Here is a 19,757-nt window from a genome sequence, read left to right on the forward strand (position 1 = left end):
ACGCCTTGCATCGTTTCTTCTTGGATCGCCAAACTCATTTATCTCCCCTTAGTTACCCTGTCACATCAGACTTTTAACCCACTTGACAACTTTACCATCTGCATAAGGTGGAGCATTGGGGCTGGGACTTTAGACCCGGATATCGTCGGTTCCAGACTCCAGTCAACGGACCGTTACCCCACTGAACCTAATTTAGAGAAGGTGAGTTGTTTGTGTTGGAAAACTTTGACTACTGGTGAAACTCACTAAGGGTGGAGTGCTTCACCAGCCAATTATGGACCAATTCACTCTATTTAACTTAAAGTGAACACTTATCTCCCACCCCCCTAGTAATTTACATATAAAGAGGAGAGATTTCATTGTATGTACAATTGAAAATGCTCAATTTGTGGTGTTGATAATGACTCGTGGCAACATTCTCTTCTGGAGTGCAATATGGCAGGAAGTGTGTGTGGGCTCTATCCAGTTTGGAGCTATTTCGATCTATTATGCTAGATGAGACTCAAATAGCTAGGCTATGGTTGTTTGAATTGAGCAAGAATCTCTCTCACAATGAATTTGCAAAGGTGCTTGTCATTTCATGGGCAATATGGTGGGCTAGAGGGCGGCTATTCATGACAATGAATTCTAGTTGCCTTTGTGGACTTTGTGCTTTCATCATAGAGTACCTACTTGAGTTGGACATTTGTGCAACAAATAAAAAAACTCAAATCACACAAGATCTTTGATGTTAAGGAGATGGAATCCTCCCGGGGTGGGAATTTTGAAAATCCATGTTGATGGAGGTTTGGCAAAGACTGACCGTCGTGGCGCAACGATGGGCAACGATGGTTGTATGTAGGGATGAAACATTTCAAAGGTGCAGCAGCTAGGGTGATCGACGAACTTCTGTCCCAAGTAGCCCTTAAAACCACAACAGTGAGTGAGGCCTTGTCCCTTGCTATTGATTTGAATGCGACTTCAGTTTGGATCATCTCGCACTATTAAGAAGTGACCAACAATCTAAACAAGATGAACTCTATGATGACAAATGGGGACGCTTAAAGGAGATAAAGAACATGAAAAGTTCATTCCAGATGGTCACTTTTGGCCATGAACGACGACAGCAAAATAGGGACGCACATTCTCTTGTTATTTTTTCTACTTCCCTCGATAAGGCTAGGCATGTGTTAGTTTTTGGATTCTCCGGATCAGGCTTGTATCATAATAAACATTCTCAAATAATACATGCACATTCAATCTGTTCCAGCGAGCAGCCAATGCCCCAAACCTATGGCGCGCGTGCATGCGGACCAGTAGAATATATTTCCCTTCATTTGGACTCGAGGCATGGATGGAAAAGGGCGTGTATCTACTCCAGCAAGACAACTTCAATTGTTTCTTACAGAATGTTGGCACTCTGTTGATTGATGAACATCATTACCTAGTTCATCGCGGATGCAATACAGAATCACACCATAGTAAAAACAATTTACATTAAGCTCACAACTATAAGTTGACTTATGTTCGGGTAAATTTAAAACCATGAAAACATGAAGGAATTGCAATAATTAAAACCAACCATCAGAGTCTTGATGTCAGAAACAACAACACCAACACTTGATCGATCTTTAACCCTAGACTTGATCCTTTTCACCAAAGAGAGGTAATCTGAAGCTAGGGAGACATTCATGTACACTTCAGCTTGGTAGACATCCAAATCATGCCAAATGGCAAAAGCCTCAACAAGTTTAGGCTTTAGCAGTATCTAGGTATTGACCATTGCAAGCAACAAGATAATCCCCGTCGTGGTTCCCGACCACAACCCAATGCCTATCCGATGAATTAAGGGAAATACGGGCAACATCAACTGCTACCATAGCTGTTGGTTGTTGATCCATTGGAGAGTTGTCGACGTGAACATGCGCCTAGGAGCATGCTCGGGCTTCGAGCAGTGTTGCAAGACCAATTGGACATAGCTTGTATTATTGAAGCAACTTCCCTGGGATCCCAAGATGCATCATTGCCATGGCCATCGTTTCCCGGTTCCCAGATGTGCCATATGGTGATAGTCATGAATATAGCATGAAGCTTTGATTCACAAGAGAAAAAGTCCAACAACCATTGCCGGGCATTTGAAAGCTCTTTTATGCACATCCGGATGTTGAAATCATCTTCGGCACAACTTCAAACCGAATAAGCGAAAGGGTAGATCAGAAAGAGGTGCTCTACGTGCTTAGCTTGGTTGCAGAAAGAGCATCCGCTGCCAGTTGGCGACTCACCAGCTAGTGACCGGAGGGCAGACATTCATGCACAAAACGCCACAAAACACTTCGTCTTGGTTGAAAAATTAATAGTCCACAGTGATTTCCAATCCATCTCTTGTACTTGGAGGTTGGATGTCACTCCTTAACCCTGTCCACTCCTAGAGGAGAATAACGACTTACCTCAGGCTAGATTATACCCAGACTTGACCGAGTAGAGGCCAAACTTGTCATGTGTCCAGTATAGAAAATCATCTCTGCTGTATTGGCTAATGGAGAGTTGCAAAATATGGTTAGCAATGTCATCAGCAAAGAAACTCCACACGATTTTCCTCGTCCCAAGACACCAAAAGTTTAGTCATCAAAAATTGAATTGTAGTACCATCTAGGATATGGGGTTTGGAGCTGAAAATCCTAGGGATATCTCCAATTGTTTTGTGCAACCCAAGAGCACCTCTAGCCCACCTCCATAATTCAGCTCCCCACTCTATTCTTGTCCTTTAATTCCCGATATTTTAGGGAATTAAACTTTTACCATCTAGCCCATACCTCGAAACTTAATCCATCAAATAATTTTCCTTTGCCAATTCATCCAAACTTTTGCATACAAACTCTATTTGAATATATATTTTCACAACATATTAATTCAAAACTTAAAAATTTATATACACACAATTCAAATACATATCAAATGTATTGTTCTCAAACTTAACCATTCAAACTCAAACACAACAAACGGTCCAAATGAACTAATAATCCAAATAAAACTTGATAAAAGCACAAGAATCAAGTGCTATGAAGTTGTTAATGGTGCTCCACAAGATCTTCTTGAAGTTGGTTGTGATCTTATCGGTTCTCAATGCTTGGATCCTGTTGGGGTGACCTCCGGCTTCAACATGGTACCATTGTGGAGGAACCACAAATTCTTTGGGTCATTTTTCAATGATCATGTTATGTAAGATAACACATTTTCTCATGACCTGCCACATGCTCTGGGGCTTCCAATACTCAGCAGGACCATAGACAATCGCAATACCTTTTTGAAGCATGCCAAAACTCTCTCAACATCCTTTCTAGAAGATTCAAAGTGAGATGTCTTTTGCCTTGATGTAAGGGCAACTTCAACAGACCGACACATTTCGTCCGCCCGCATCTCTTTGGGTTTGCATGGATAAAAAAATCCCAAGGGAGAGTGACCTGGGTGCTACACCTTAGCAACAACATTGCATCGTCGATGTGTACTACGACAGTCGCCGGTGATCCATGAGTGCCCCAGCAACAATGCACTTTAGGCGGCCATGGCGGCGTCCACCTGCAAAACACCAAAGGCACAACATGCACCGGGCCTGATGGTTAGGGGGGTCGCCGGTGTTACATGCCAACTTCGACAGGTGGTCATCGCCCTCCTACTTGATGCTTGACTGCATCAAGAGTGAAGGCGCATGAGCCCGTGAAGCCACGTATAGCGTCGTCGTGGTAGGGCTAGCCAGCAGCGTTGGAGGACCTCAGGGTGGATCGACTGTCAAAATCTTGCGGTGGCATGGGCCCATGGTGCTTGAGCTCTGGGGCGGCGTGACACAAAGCATCGTCTCGCAGATCTGGCGACTCTGCGGGAGGTGGGGAAAGGGAGGAATGCAGGGGAGAGGGCCACCGACGACCATGTACCTTTAGCCGGCCGTAGCTCGCGGCGACGCCACCTTCGGCCTTCTCGGCAGGATCAAAGGTGGGTAGTTCTACGGGGAGAGGCGGCTCGTCCGGCTCACAGTCACAGAAGCCGACAATTCTCATCGGCACACATCAGATCCGATTGCGAGGGAGCCGCAGTGGGCCAACCCAACAAGGAAGAAAGCACCAGGGGGTGGAGGTGGCCGCGCAACGGGAAGGGTAGGGCGACGACTTGCCGTGGGTAGGAAAGAAGGTGGGGATGCTCTTGTGAGGAAGAAAGTGTTGGGCAGGACATGGCGAGGGTGAGCGGCGCAACGAAGGTAGAAGGTGGCCGAGGTATGGTGAGGTTGGGGGGAGCTCGATGGAAGTGGTTTTGTAGTTCTATTTTTGAGAGAAAGGGGTTTCAGAGTGGTTCGCCTATGTGCACACAGGCCTGTTTGGCCCTTTGGTCGGTTCGGGGGGTTGGGTAGTGTCAGAGGTGTTAGTAGAATAAGGTCTACTTTCATACAAGATGTCAAAAAAAAGGGTCTACTTTCATACAACATTCTATGGGAATATCCATGAATCGCAAGGCAAATAAAAACATTAAGAGCATTCTAAGTCTAACAGCCAGCCATCACATCATACAGTCCACTGGATACCCTAAAAAATGGGAGTGCCTAAGATGTTACTCTTCGTTCCCAGACTCTTCCTTGGTAAGCTTGATCATGTCATCAATCCTTACAATAGTAATGGCCGCTTCAGTGGCGAACTGGAATAGAAATGAAAATTGGTGAAATAAATCCCAAAAATCACAATCACATCCCATGAACATAAAGGCAAGTGTACCAACCTGAATAATCTTTACTTTTCTCATTGCTGGCTCAATCACGCCATATTCAAGGTTGTTGCGGACGATTCCTTTCACAAGGTCAAGACCCATGCTGCAGAGCACAAGTCAAATCACTTTTACGAACAGAAGATGTGCAACAGCCATAAAAGAACAGCAAATGGCAAATATAATGAAATGTTCCAAGTTAAAAATGGATTCTAGATGGTAACTATTACTTCCTCTATCTCAAATTATAAGGTGTTCTAGCTTTGCATTAAGTCAAACTTCTTTAAATTTGATCAAAGTTGTAGCAATATATATCCATATCTACAATATCAAAAAAGTATATTATAAAACTGTACTTTATGGTGGATATAATGGTGTTGTAAATGTTGGCACATTTTTCTATAAATTGGGTTAAACTTACAGAAGTTTGACATCTTATAAGTTGATGAAACAGAGGGAGTAACTCAGAAACAAGGCTGGGAGTGGAACTTGAGATGGTACATGCAAAGAAGTAAGAGAAACCGAAAGGGTAACTGTTTGCATCTTAGTTACGCATATCCTAAAAATTATCACTTTGTTCTTTTATGGAGGTTGGTTAATCTAATAATACACCCACAGAAGTTTACAATGCTCTAGAACTATCGTCTTTATGTAGTTACATATTCTTCTAACGTGGTCTTCAAAGGTCTGATAAGTAATGAAGATGATAAATTATGTAGTTACCTTGAATAGTGTTGCTTATCAGCCTTTGTTTGAGCGGTATGATGATATGCCCTAAGCTTTGCGACAAGCTCAGTTGCATCCTTTGCAGCATTAACAGAAAGAACCTGCCATGAAAAGATGACGATTCTAACTAATATGATCTGCGGCTAATTCTGCAAGTAATAAATCAAATATAATTGATAAAACCTTTGGGATAATTAACAATGATTCTGCAAATTCAGCAATCGCAAGTTGTTCCCTAGAGCCAAGAGTAGTAGCGAGGTTCTCCAAGTACACAGACAATGCAGCTTCTACTGCACCACCACCAGCAACTACCTGAAAGACCGAGGCATGTTACACACAATGAAGACGATGATAAACTTCTGCGTTCAAAACAAAAATACAATGCTTGTTTTACATGTCAGAAGAAAATGATGCTTTGAAGCACTTCATTGACTGTCTACCAAGAAGTTTAATGATATCAACTTTTTCAGGAATGCTTTAAACAGACATCATGATTAAAGCATTAGTTGCTCATTTAAATGACGATTCTTTTTAGGAATATTACAAGGTAAATTTTCAATGTTCATGTTCTCCTTCAAGCATGGAAACATTATTCTAGAATTAGGGACTGCTGCTACAGGAAACATGGCCTCAATAAAAGATAAATACTCCCTCTATTTCTTAATATAAAATGTTTCGGCAAGCTAAAATTGCTTGCCAAACGTCTTATATAGTGAAACAGAGGAAGTATTAAATATTAGAATCAGGCAGCACCAGCTAGCAATTTAACCGCAAGCCACGCAAAGAAACAAGAAGAATAATACACAGGTCTAGTTAACGCTATCACGTCCCAAAATTTCTAGTTATGACAACATCATTATGTTCATGTATTCATCCAGAGGGAGCCAATAAGGAATAGTGGCAATAAGTTGTACCATATTGGATTCCAGTGTTCTCTTCACAACGCAGAGTGCATCGTGCAAAGACCGCTCAATCTCATCTAGCATGTAGTCATTCGCTCCTCTAAGTACAATTGAGACCTGCACAAAACAAATGCAAGTGTGATGCAAATTATAGTTCCCACTCGTATCATGACTAGGTCAACATTGGCACAGAAAATACTAACCGCACTAGTGTTCTTTGTGCCTTTCACCAGAATTACATCATCGTTGGCAATTCTTTCTTCCACAACTTCATCAGCATGTCCAAGGAATGATGGATCAAATGTTTCTTCACCTTCCATGTCAGCAAAAGTACTCAGCTGCACTTTCGCACTTCATTAGGATGTTGAAGTTCACTTAGGATGAAAAGGCTAATCTTATGCTTATTTCTCAAAAAACACGGATCAAATTTGCTGGAGTCAATAATTTTCTGTTATTTGCATCAACTCCACCCCAGATGATATACAATTTAGCACCTCAAAGTTCTTACGCTAGATTAGCAAAGCATACTCAGAAACCGATGAAAACCATATAAACGTAAAGCAATGTTGTGAAGGCATTTGGTTCAGATGATGTGTTGCAACATTGCCTTAATCTCTTAAGCACAGATCGATCAACTTTAGTACAATTGCAATCACAAGTAAGTTCATGGGATCAAAGTCAACAAGTCATGAATGAAATTAAAAAGAATTATAGTATTGAAATACTTAGTACTGCTTCATCATAGCTATCGAAAAAGGTCCTTACCATTGTTGCACCAGTTGTCTTGGCAACATGACGCAAATCCTCCTTACGCACACGCCTCACCGCAATTGCTCCAGCCTCAACAAAGTACTGAAATGATGTATTATCACACACACAACATATTTAGATAGTAACAGGAAGAGACATCTACATAGATCCCAATAATACATTAGCTCATTTTGAAATCATCAATTCGATTCGCTCTTTTCGAAATCATCAATTCAGTTTAACCATGAAATGTATTTTTTAAGGAGGTAGAAGCCAGATCTAGCACTCAGGAATTGATCGAGATACTATCTAATGCGTAGTCCAGAAAATTCTTGATGCCCGACCTTAAACAAAACTAACAGTAACTAGGTAGAATATCAGCAAAAACTGACCACTAAAAGCAAAGAAATTACGTAAATAGTTTCTGCTACGGTGCTGGGCACTATACCCAAAATCATATTAAAAATAGGTAAATAAATAGATTATGCTTGAATAATAAAAGCGTACCTTCAATGACATATCATCAATTCCCTTGGTGGTCAATACAACATTAGCACCGGCCTTGAGAATTTTCTCAATTCGCTCCTTTGTTATGTCAGATTCTCTGCCAAAAAAAAGTAAGGCATTCGGTCCTCTTGAAGATCGTAAAATATAAAATAAACTGCTTTCAAATCCAATGACAGAAGGCATGGGGATCCAGCATAAGAAATGGGGGAAAATATGCTAAAAGGTCAAAGTAGAGCATAGTAATCGCTAATTCATTCAGGAGATAACAGCAAGCAGTGAGAATGCAGTGCAAAACTGAAAATGCGCATACCTCTGACGGATCTTCCCAAGTTCTCTTGTATCAGATACAAGAACTTGAACGCCCATTTGCATTTTTGTCTTCTGGAGGTTAAAATCAAGACAAGCGATTTTAGCAGCCATTACTTTTGTAGGCATTCCTTGAGCTGTGCGGCCTGTGTTCAGCGCATAACCATTGAGCAGGTAACTTTCCCTAGCGCTTTTAGCATGAGCTTTCAAAACATTAATGCTCTGCAGAAGAAAGAAAACTATAATTATAAGTAAACTTTTAAGAAATATATCAGAATGTATTTTAAGGAGGACTCGAAAACCATGTCTAAATAGAATCATTTAGATGAATCTCAAAAACATAGACAGCACGATGCTAAGGCATAGCTAATACATAACGTGACAAATTGGTATAATAGATGTGCCTACAGTGCCAACATTTCCCAACATTAATATAGGAGATAACATCTAAGCCTGTATTCAGAACGAAGCAACCGAGTTAAAGACAGCTTTCACAAAAAAAATCGATGAAGTAATACAGTAAGTTTGTAACCTAATGCACTTTACTTGCCTTGATTGGATACTTCAATTCTCTCTTAGCATTTGTAGTCTTCACAGCTTGAAGTGCCTCGACAACCTATAAAACCATAGCAGTTCATTTAAATAGCACGTAGTTTGGGGCAATGTTAACATAAAGACAGCTGGACCTTAACATTTGGCTCCAGTGATGACTATTTAGATAAACAATATCAGGCCACAACAAACCATAGCAGTGGACAGAACACCTCAAAATTCATAAACTAAGTACTTACTTACTCGTCTAAAAGTACTTATTTTAGAGTTAACAAACACCACATGTCAAATATACAACAAGCATAATCAAACATAACAACCATACAATCAAATTCTAGAGTTTTACAGTAGAAAGATAAGTAAAAAAAGGCATGATTAAGAAACCTGAGGCACATGACCATAGGAACTTACCAGATTTGCAAAGAAATCACTGTCGTTGTGAATCAATTTCGAAGACATGCTAGTTTTTGCACAGTTAACAAGGGAAGCTTTTCCAAGTTTATCAACTTGAAAGTGTAGAAGAACACGCATGTCAGCAAGACAATAGGCCTCGAAACGAGCAGCAAGATGCGGCCATTTGTTCAGCAGGCAACATGGTTTTACCTTGACAGAGAGCTTTTCTTCAACATACTTGCAAGCCTCACACATAGCGAGCTGATATAATATGAATGCAAAAAAAATGTAAGAGATGATGTGACTTCAGAATGTTCAATCAAAATTAATATGGTAATGCTGCTAAAATAAAGATTACAAAGCTCACCCTGTAGCCACTGATAATTGAGGTCGGATGGATTTTATTCCTCTCAAGTTCATTGGCTCCCTGGTAAAAAAAATAGAACATCGTAAATTTGTATGCATAATGCTTAGGGAAATTCATAGCGAAAAAAACCCTGCCGCTAAAGCTCCATTTCATACCTTGAGCAACTCTGCAGCTATGAGGACAACAGATGTTGTTCCATCACCAACCTCCCGATCTTGGAGCTCGGCCAACTCAACAAGAACCTAACAATGAATGGACCCCCCGAAAGGATAAGCACGAAGTAGCAAAAGAAGCAAAAGAAAAATGGGAAGCTTTGGCTAACAGGCATCACCTGTGCAACTGGGTGCTCGACTTCCAGCATCCTCAAAATGGTTGCTCCATCATTTGTGATTGTAACATCGCCAATATGATGTAGGGAAGAACCCTAAATGGTCGATCTTTCACGTTTGGAGGGATCCTACGGGGAATCACGAAGAACACGCGGAAGAACTAGAGGGAAAACACGGGGAGAACAAGAGAAACACTCAACCGACAAGTAATCAATCACACGAGTGCTAGATCACCGAACACAAAGAGGTACATATGATCCATAGTCAACAAAGGTAAGGATACAAAGGACAGTTCATCTCCTAACGGAGGTCTTGATGGTCTTCCCTTGAGAGGGGTCTTGAATCCGCTTGGGGGATCTTCTCCGAAGAGGTCCTGAACTCCGAGGAGAAGTATCCAAGTGGATGAGCAAAGGCTCTCTCACAAATATGAGCTAATCCAGTGCTAACCCTAATACGAAGCTAGGAGACGAGTATATATAGTGCTAAGTCACGAAGGGGTAAGTGCACTGCGCGCAGGCAGGCCGGTAGTACCGGTCATGGGGCCGGTAGTAGCGCTAAGAGCTCCTGAGGGGCGGTAGTTCCGGTCCTGGAAGGCGGTACTACCGCTGGGGGTCGGGCGCTGGCTTCTGGAGGTGGGCTTCGAAGGCGCCAGCGGTTGTACCGGAGGTTGGGGCGGTTGTTCCGGTCATTGGGAAGAAACCGGTAGATCTGGTGCTATACCGGCCTTGCACCGCTTGCTCACAGAATAGCGGCCGGTTGTTGGGCAGTGGCTGGCCGGTTATTCCGCCCGGGCGGTGGTGGGGCGGTTGTACCGGTCCTCCCAGGCTGGGTGGAATGCCTCCTTGATCTTGATGTCCATCTTGCACAACTCCTTCTCCTTGGCTGCTTTCATGGTACCTGAGCACACATAGTGTCTCTGTTTGAGGTAGTAGCCATGTCTCAAAGGGGTCAAAGGGAAATTCAACAAGGAGAGAGTTAACCTCGGATTGGATGGCACGTGCTCGGGCTCTTGTCATGGGTCCTCTTGGAGCAAGTGTGGTCGAAGTAGAGTCCATGGGGATGATGGAAGGATGCTCTGCATCATCTCCCCTCCCTTGGGAATGATCCGACCTCGGATCAAAATTTGCATCACCATGGAAAGGCGCGAGGTCTTTGACGTTGAAGATGTCGCTCACGGTGTACTTGTCTCGTGGGAGTTCAATCTTGTAGGCGTTGTCGTTGTAGCGTGTTAGCACCTTGAAGGGTCCGGCGGCTCGAGGGAGAAGCTTAGACTTGCGTTCGTTGGGGAAGCGGTCCTTGCGGAGGTGTAGCCACACGAGATCACCAATGTTGAATACCATGGGGTGCTTGTTGATGTTGAGCTTGGTCGCTAGTCGTTGTACTTGGCGCTCGATGGTGTGTCTTGTATCTTCATGCATCTTCTTGATGTAGCTTGCCCGTGCACTCGCATCCATGTTGGTGCGCTCTTGTAGAGGAAGAGGTAGAATGTCCAATGGTGACAACGGGTTGAAGCCGTAGACGACCTCGAAGGGAGACTTGCCGGCAGTTGAATGTCTTGCACGGTTGTAGGCGTACTCGGCGATGGGTAGACACGCCTCCCACTCCTTGATGTTCTTCTTGATCAACACGCGAAGTAGAGTGGATAGTGTCCGGTTCGTCACCTCCGTTTGGCCGTCGGTTTGAGGATGGTATGCCGAAGAGAACAATAGCTTGATGCCGAGCTTGGCGCATAGTGTCTTCCAAAAGTAACTCAAGAACTTGACGTCACGATCGGAGACAATCGTCTTGGGCAATCCATGAAGTCGCAAGATTTCCCTACAAAAGAGATTAGCAATATGTGAAGCGTCGTCTATCTTGTTGCAAGGAATGAAATGTGCCATCTTAGAAAATCTGTCCACAACAACAAAGACGGAATCCTTGCCATTTTGAGTTCTAGGCAAACCAAGTATAAAATCCATGCTAATGTCTTCCCAAGGTTGATAAGGAATAGGAAGTGGCATGTAAAGACCGTGGGATTGAGCTTTTGACTTAGCTTTGCGACATGTAGAGCAACGGTTGGTGAAGCGTGAGACATCACAAAACATCTTGGGCCAAAAGTAGTTCTTGGAGAGCGTTGCGAAAGTCTTGTCGCGTCCAAAGTGTCCCATGAGTCCGCCTCCATGAGCCTCTTGCAAAAGTAGCAAACGAAGAGAAGACTCGGGAATGCAAAGTTTGTTAGCTCTCATAAGATAATCATCCTTTAGGTAGTATCGTTCCCAAGACGTGTGTGTCAAACACTTAGCGTAAGGGGTAGCAAAAGAAGGATCATTCTCATACAAGTCTTTTATATGCTCAAAACCAATAACATTCAACTCAAGTTGAGTGACAAGCATGCATATGCGTGAAAGTGCATCTGCAACAACATTTTGTTTACCCTTAATGTACTTGATCACATAAGGAAAAGATTCAATGAATTCACTCCATTTGGCATGACGCTTGTTCAATTTAGTTTGTCCTTTTAAGTACTTAAGCGTTTCATGATCGGTATGGATGACAAACTCATGAGGTCTAAGATAATGTTCCCAAATATGTAGCACACGCACTAAAGCATACAATTCTTTGTCATAGATGGGATAATTAAGTTGAGCACCGGAGAGTTTTTCACTAAAATAAGCAATGGCTCGTTTTTCTTGCATCAAAACTCCGCCAATTCCGGTACCACTTGCATCACAATGAACCTCAAAAGTTTTGTCAAAATTGGGTAAAGCAAGAATCGGGGCATGAGTAAGCAAAGACTTGAGCTCATCAAAAGTGGTGGATTGCAAAGAACCCCAAACAAAAGGAGCATTCTTCTTACTCAAGGTATGCAAAGGAGCGGCAATTGTGCTAAAGTTTTTCACAAATCGGCGATAAAATCTTGCAAGGCCAAGGAAACTACGCACTTGTTGCAAATTGGTTGGTTGGGGCCAAGTTTTAATTGCCTCAATTTTAGTTTCGTCAACATGAACACCTTTTGAAGAGACAACAAATCCCAAGAAAACCACTTTGTCAACACCAAACGTGCATTTTTTCAGGTTTGCATAAAGGCTTTCCTTGCGAAGGGTTTGCAAAATAGATTTAACATGATTAATATGGTCTTTCATAGTTTTGCTAAACACAAGAATATCATCAAAGTAAACCACTACAAATACTCCAATGTAAGGTCTAAGCACATGATGCATAAGACGCACGAATGTTCCGGGTGCTTCCGACAAACCCATAGGCATCACTAACCACTCATATAAGCCAAATTTGGTTTTGAAAGCGGTTTTCCATTCATCACCTTCTTGAATGCGGATTTGATAATAGCCACTTTTAAGATCTATTTTTGAGAAAAAGTTGGCTCCGCTAAGTTCATCAAGCATATCATCTAAGCGAGGAATGGGATGCCTATAGCGAAGGGTAATAGCATTTATAGGTCTACAATCGGAACACAAGCGGAAACTTCCATCGGGCTTAGGCACAAGTATAACGGGAACGGCACAAGGGCTTAAGCTTTCACGTACATGACCGTTGTCAATGAGTTGTTGTACTTGCCGTTGGATTTCCCTTGTCTCTTCGGGGTTGACACAGTATGGAGTTTTGTTTGGAAGTGGCGCTCCGGGGATGAGATCGATTTGATGCTCAATACCTCGAAGTGGAGGTAGACCCGGAGGTAGCTCATCGGGGAAAACATCTTGAAATTCCTGCAAAAGAGATTGAAACACCAAAGGTAGCTCGTGAATGGTGTTAGTTTTTGGTTCTCCATCCTTGCACACAAGGACAAAGTGCATCACACTCGATGGGTTCTCACACACTTCTCTCATCTCACTTTTGGTGGCAAATAGGATGAGGTTTTTCTCTCTAGGCGAAGAGGCGCTCATATTTGGCTTGTGGCTCTCACTCACTTTTGGGTGGGTCACTTTCTACTCTTCTCTCCATGGTGTGTGGCTTGCTTGTTGGCTATCACTTGACTAGGAGACATAGGTCGTAACACATACTCCTTCCCTTTCATCTTGAAGCTATAGTGATTGGTTCGCCCATTGTGGATGACACCACGGTCGAATTGCCATGGTCGACCAAGAAGGAGGTGGCAAACGTTCATTGGGACCACATCACATTCCAAAGTATCTTCATAAGCACCTATTTTGAAAGAGACTTGGACCATATGCTCGACTCGTATAGTGCCAGAGTCACTTAGCCATTGGACCTTGTAGGGATGCGGGTGCTTCCTCTTGACCAATTGAAGCTTGGAGCATAGTTCTTCACTTGCCAAGTTGTGGCAACTACCTCCATCGATGATGACCTTGACGGACCTTCCATTGATGCCGGCCTTTGTGTGGAAGATGTGGCATCTTTGGTCTTCTTCTTGTTGATGTTGAAGTGTCAAGACTTTGGAGACAACGAGAGCGGGGCTCGAATCCTCATCACAAAAGACTTGATCATCTTCATTTTCATTCACGCGCCGGTGCATGGCCACTTTCTCAAGGGCTTCCATCTCCTCTTCACTCATTGAGTCATATGTGCCGTCATCGTTGAGGATCATGGTGCGCTTGTTCGTGCATTCATAGGACTTGTGGCCTCGGCCGCCGCAAGTGAAACACTTGAAGGAGCTTGTTTTGACGGTCTCATCGGTCGGAGTAGATGATGAAGCACGCGGCTTGAAGTTGCTTGTAGAAGGAGGAAGATGACTTGAACTTGTCGGATTTCTCTTGTAACTTGACTTCTCGTCGTTGCTTGGAGAAGGTTTTGTTGACGTAGATGTTGGAGGAGTCGTTGAAGCTTGGATGTTGGAGAAGCCGTAGGTCTTGGATGAGTACTTGGCGTACTTGAAGTCATCTTGCACTTGACGTTCCGCCTTGGTTGCTTGATGCACGAGCTCAATGAGGTTGGAATATGGTTGGAAGTCGGCGATCTTCTTGATGGGATGATTGAGTCCATTCAAAAAATGTGCCATTGTTTGCTCATCATCTTCCTTGACATTGGCTCGAATCATGGCAATCTCCATTTCCTTGTAGTATTCTTCAACACTCTTTGTTCCTTGCTTGAGGAGTTGTAGCTTCTTGAAGAGATCGCGGTTGTAGTAGGTTGGTACAAAGCGTGCCCGCATGACATCCTTTATTTGAGTCCAAGTGGTGATTGGAGGTTCACCTCTTGCTTCACGGCGTTCAAGGACTTGTTCCCACCATATGAGCACATAGTCTTGGAACTCAAGTGATGCCATAGCGATCTTCTTCTCTTCCTCATACTTGTGCAAACGAAAGATTTTGTCGACCTTCAATGCCCATGAGAGGTACTCTTCCGGATCATTGCTTCCTTTGAACTTGGGCATTGTGAACTTGAGCTTGCCATAGCGTTGCTCTTCATTGTGTTGTTGGCGATGGTGATGATGACGTCCTTGACGTGGAGGATAGTCATCCTCATGTTGCTCTTGGCGCGGAGGAAGTCCATGATCAACTTGCTCTTGTTGAACTTGAGGTTGAAGTGGAGCTTGACGAGCTTGTGGAGGGGCTTGAGGAGCTTGATGTTGCACACGCGGTAGGTAGTTCCTCTCTTGGATTTCTTCTCGAAGAGCTTCCTCTTGATTGCGCCGTTCGCGGTTGCGGTTGGCGATGGCTCGACTTGATTCTTGAAGGGCACATTGCGCCTCAAGCGCTTGTGCTTCTCGTTGTTGTTGTTGAAGACGTTGAGCCTCGGCGTCTTGTTCTTCTTGGTGTAGACGTGCTCGTTCTTCTTCTTGGCGCCGAAGTCGTTATCGTTCTTGAGCTTGAGCAAAAGCCACTTGGTTTGATTGAGGACGAGGGACTTGCTCATCGTCTTGCTCTTGTGAATGCTTGTCTTGTATTGGGTTCCGAGATGCATGACGGTCTTGACGCGCGGCTCGTTGAAGAATGGTCGATGACGGTGTACTTGAGCCGGAGAAGGTATCGTCGGAGTGTCGACTTGAGCGGCTCCGTCTTGAGGATGAAGAAGTGGAATGATGCCGGTTCCTCATCAAGGCGCGGATCTCCTCCATTCTTGCATCATTTTCTTTCTTGTGAGAGTCGAACTTGTCGTCGAAGTAGTCTCTTGTACGTTGTTCGGAGAGTCGCAAGTCGGTGGCGAGGTTGTCGATGCGGTCGCTCATAGCTTGTTGCTCTTGGTGTAACGCCCTTTGAGCACCAAAGAGGTGGCTCTTTGTGACGAATGATGACATGTCATCGCCGTTCTTGATGAGAGGTGGATTTGTAGAAGAACTTGGCCTATCCATTATACCAAGCAAAATGTAAGTGGTAGAAGGAAAAGAACGTGTACCAAATGTACCTTGACCGATGTTGAAGGTGAATCAAGTTCACTCAAATGCGGACAATGAAATAGCACTGTTGGTACCAATTCTTGTCGGTTCTCACACCTACACAAGTAAAAGCTTATGGTGGAGCTTGGTTAGGATGGCGGCACAAAATTGATTGCAATCGTTAGTTTGACTCAAAGATGTTGAAAAAGATTCGCAAATTCGTAAATGTAACAAGTAGACCAAGTAAGTAATGGTACACGGAAACACACCCGCAAATAGATAAGTGGGATTGTGCAAACCAAAGTGAGCCAAAATGTGGAATCCATGAAATGCTCTTGTTGCACAATACTGGAGAGACGCTAGCACGATTGCACAATAGGCAGATACGCAAACTTGTGCACAACCTACTAGACAAAAATGCTACGATCTCTATCCCTAGTATGCTATATGTATGATATTTCGGTGCTATGATCCAAGATGATCGGATATGACAATCTTAATGTTGTATGATGCTATGGTTCTCGCTTATAAGCGCTTTGCTTATCTTTCTCTTTTGCTTAAAAGCTTGGGTGGCTCTTCACTTTTGAGCTCTTTTCTCATGCAAAACTTCACGAACCAAGATAGCAATTTCGTATGCTATGACAACTTTGTGACACACAAGTTGATCTCAAGATATGCACCACTATGGTATGATATGTATGCTATGTTGTATGATCACTAATGTGCACAAGTCACGTTGCCGGCAATACTCAATGGCTAGTCTCGATGGGTAAGCAACGCAAAAGTAAGGCTATGTGGTTATCAATGCAATTGCGAGAGATGACAAAGATGTCGTCGAGGTTACCGTCCTTGACGATGATGAGTCCTTGGCGAAGGTGAGCGGTGGTGATGTTGACGTCGAACCGTACCTATATAGCCGAAACACAATAGGACACGGGAACCACAACTCAAATTCTCAAAGACCAAAACAACAATGGTGGAAGCGGAAAGTGGAGGTGGATGTGGGAGTTATGCTGAAAATGGCCTGGGCGGTAGTACCGCTCGGATGGCCGGTTGTACCGCTTGTGGTACTCAGCGGTGGTACCGCTCGGAGGGGCGGTTGTACCGCTCGTGTCGGGATTCGACACAGCAGGAAACTGGGCACCATTTTGGGGCGGAATTGGATGGTTTCGGGGCAAAATTTGGAGGGTTTCGTGGATGAGAAGAGGGGAAACTTGGGGGAAGGCTTGATCCACTTGAAACCAAGCAAATCCACGGATCAAAATCAACAAAACATCATCAAACCAACAAATCACAAAAAAAATTGGGGCTATTTTTGGTGGGGATTTTCGAATTTAGGACGAAAAGAACAAAATCAAGCTAGAAAACACGGGGTAGGGGCTCCAAAAACGTGATCAACGTGGCTCATGATACCAAGATGATGTAGGGCAGAACCCTAAATGGTCGATCTTTCACCTTTGGAGGGATCCTACGGGGAATCACGAAGAACACGCGGAAGAACTAGAGGGAAAACACGGGGAGAACAAGAGAAACACTCAACCGACAAGTAATCAATCACACGAGTGCTAGATCACCGAACACAAAGAGGTACATATGATCCATAGTCAACAAAGGTAAGGATACAAAGGACAGTTCATCTCCTAACGGAGGTCTTGATGGTCTTCCCTCGAGAGGGGTCTTGAATCCGCTTGGGGGATCTTCTCCGAAGAGGTCCTGAACTCCGAGGAGAAGTATCCAAGTGGATGAGCAAAGGCTCTCTCACAAATATGAGCTAATCCAGTGCTAACCCTAATACGAAGCTAGGAGACGAGTATATATAGTGCTAAGTCACGAAGGGGTAAGTGCACTGCGCGCAGGCAGGCCGGTAGTACCGGTCATGGGGCCGGTAGTAGCGCTGAGAGCTCCTGAGGGGCGGTAGTTCCGGTCCTGGAAGGCGGTACTACCGCTGGGGGTCGGGCGCTGGCTTCTGGAGGTGGGCTTCGAAGGCGCCAGCGGTTGTACCGGAGGTTGGGGCGGTTGTTCCGGTCATTGGGCAGAAACCGGTAGATCCGGTGCTGTACCGGCCTTGCACCGCTTGCTCACAGAATAGCGGCCGGTTGTTGGGCGGTGGCTGGCCGGTTGTTCCGCCCGGGCGGTGGTGGGGCGGTTGTACCGGTCCTCCCAGGCTGGGTGGAATGCCTCCTTGATCTTGATGTCCATCTTGCACCACTCCTTCTCCTTGGCTGCTTTCATGGTACCTGAGCACACATAGTGTCTCCGTTTGAGGTAGTAGCCATGTCTCAAAGGGGTCAAAGGGAAATTCAACAAGGAGAGAGTTAACCTCGGATTGGATGGCACGTGCTCGGGCTCTTGTCATGGGTCCTCTTGGAGCAAGTGTGGTCGAAGTAGAGTTCATGGGGATGATGGAAGGATGCTCCGCATCACAATATCATCCACCAGCATCTATAGATACGCTAAATTAGTTCATTCCAACAATGACTTTTTTCTTTTTGGAAAGGTTCGAACCATGATTATTTCAAAATGATAGTGGATGCACTACCATCTAATTTCACTGTTCGTTATTAGATTGCTACAGAAAGCACATCAACATTTTCATCATCACTGGCAACCAAGTTTGCGGGTGAACTACATCCACACCAAACAAGCAACTCTTGCACCCACATTCCAAGATCCAAGTATCTGACACGCGGATCATAACTTCGGATCCTACTCATAAAGCAGCAAGCTATGCGCAACCAAGTAGATCGTCACGTACCTTATCGAGCCGACGGGCCCGAGCGATGATTTGACGATGTTGGCCACCGCCTGGCACCCCACCACTGCAATCGCAGAAGCACAATTAAGCACACGTGTGCGCTCGGACGGCTACCCATGCCACTATATCTTACGGACCCGCGCTACTCATCGGAATCTGGCGCTGATGAGTAAGACGAGCAGGAGACGAGGAGTGTTACCGTTCTGCATGCGGACGTCCTGACCGGACTGGCGCTCGCCCAGGATGTCGGGGGTCTGTGCCGTGATCGCCATGGCGGCGGCAGCGGAGAGTGAGGACCGAGGAGGCAGCACTGGAGGGTTCGAGGCGGATCTCGGCGATGGAGAATGGGTTTTTGCTGCTGCGATTTGCGTGGGATCAACGGGGTTAGGGTTCAACTCTCTCTTGGCTGGGCAATCTCCTTGACTGCAAATTTGTCACGCCTGCGGTTCAGGTATCTGAACCTGAACATGCAGCGGACTGAAGATGAACTTAGAGTACAGCAGCGCAGTTGGGCCTTGGGCCGGGTCTTCCTGCGAGGGCCCGTACTACTTAAGCGTGTGTTCTTCTCAAAAAAAAAAGTAAGCGTGTGTAAGCCATTGTTAGGATTTATCGTTGATCGCCTAAAAAAGGATTTATCGTTGACCAGAATTGAGAAGATCTTCTAAAAAAAATCAGAATTGAGAAGCAAATCCTCACCCTCTTTTGCTCAAAAAATAATAATAAGTAAATATCCTCACTATCTTTTGCTCAAAAATAAATAAATAAATAAAATCCACACCCTCTCGTCTCTCTTCTCAACTGATCTCCTTTCTCCTCTCACCTACTCCCTCTCCTGATTCCCATCTCCACGGGACATTACAATCCGTTGATCTCATACTCTCATTGTCAATTTGTAAAATCCACCGTGCTAGGGGCGATTCATCTCTGTGAATCGCTAGAAATCCTGCACGGGGTGAGATCTGGTTCGAAGCGAGACGATGGCGCCACCATCCAAACCATCTGCCCAGACCCGCCACTTTCTCACCACCATGGCCGAGGCCACCGATCAGTTGAAGACGCTGCTCAAGACGGTCATCCGCCACCTCAACGTGAACCAAGTCACGGCCGACCAGCAATTTGAGACGCAGCTTGCTTACAACAAGCAGGTTTCCCACGAGCTCAAGAATCTGGCCAA

The 19,757-nt window shown here is 44.5% G+C and overlaps 1 pseudogene; it reads right to left on the reverse strand.

Moving 5' to 3' along the window:
• Window positions 1-4,538: 4,538 nt before the first annotated feature.
• LOC119305938 lies at window positions 4,539-18,855 on the reverse strand (annotated as a pseudogene).
• Between the last annotated feature and the right edge of the window lie 902 nt (window positions 18,856-19,757).

Source organism: Triticum dicoccoides, chromosome 1B (genome assembly GCF_002162155.2).
Source record: "Triticum dicoccoides isolate Atlit2015 ecotype Zavitan chromosome 1B, WEW_v2.0, whole genome shotgun sequence".
Lineage (NCBI taxonomy): Eukaryota > Viridiplantae > Streptophyta > Magnoliopsida > Poales > Poaceae > Triticum > Triticum dicoccoides.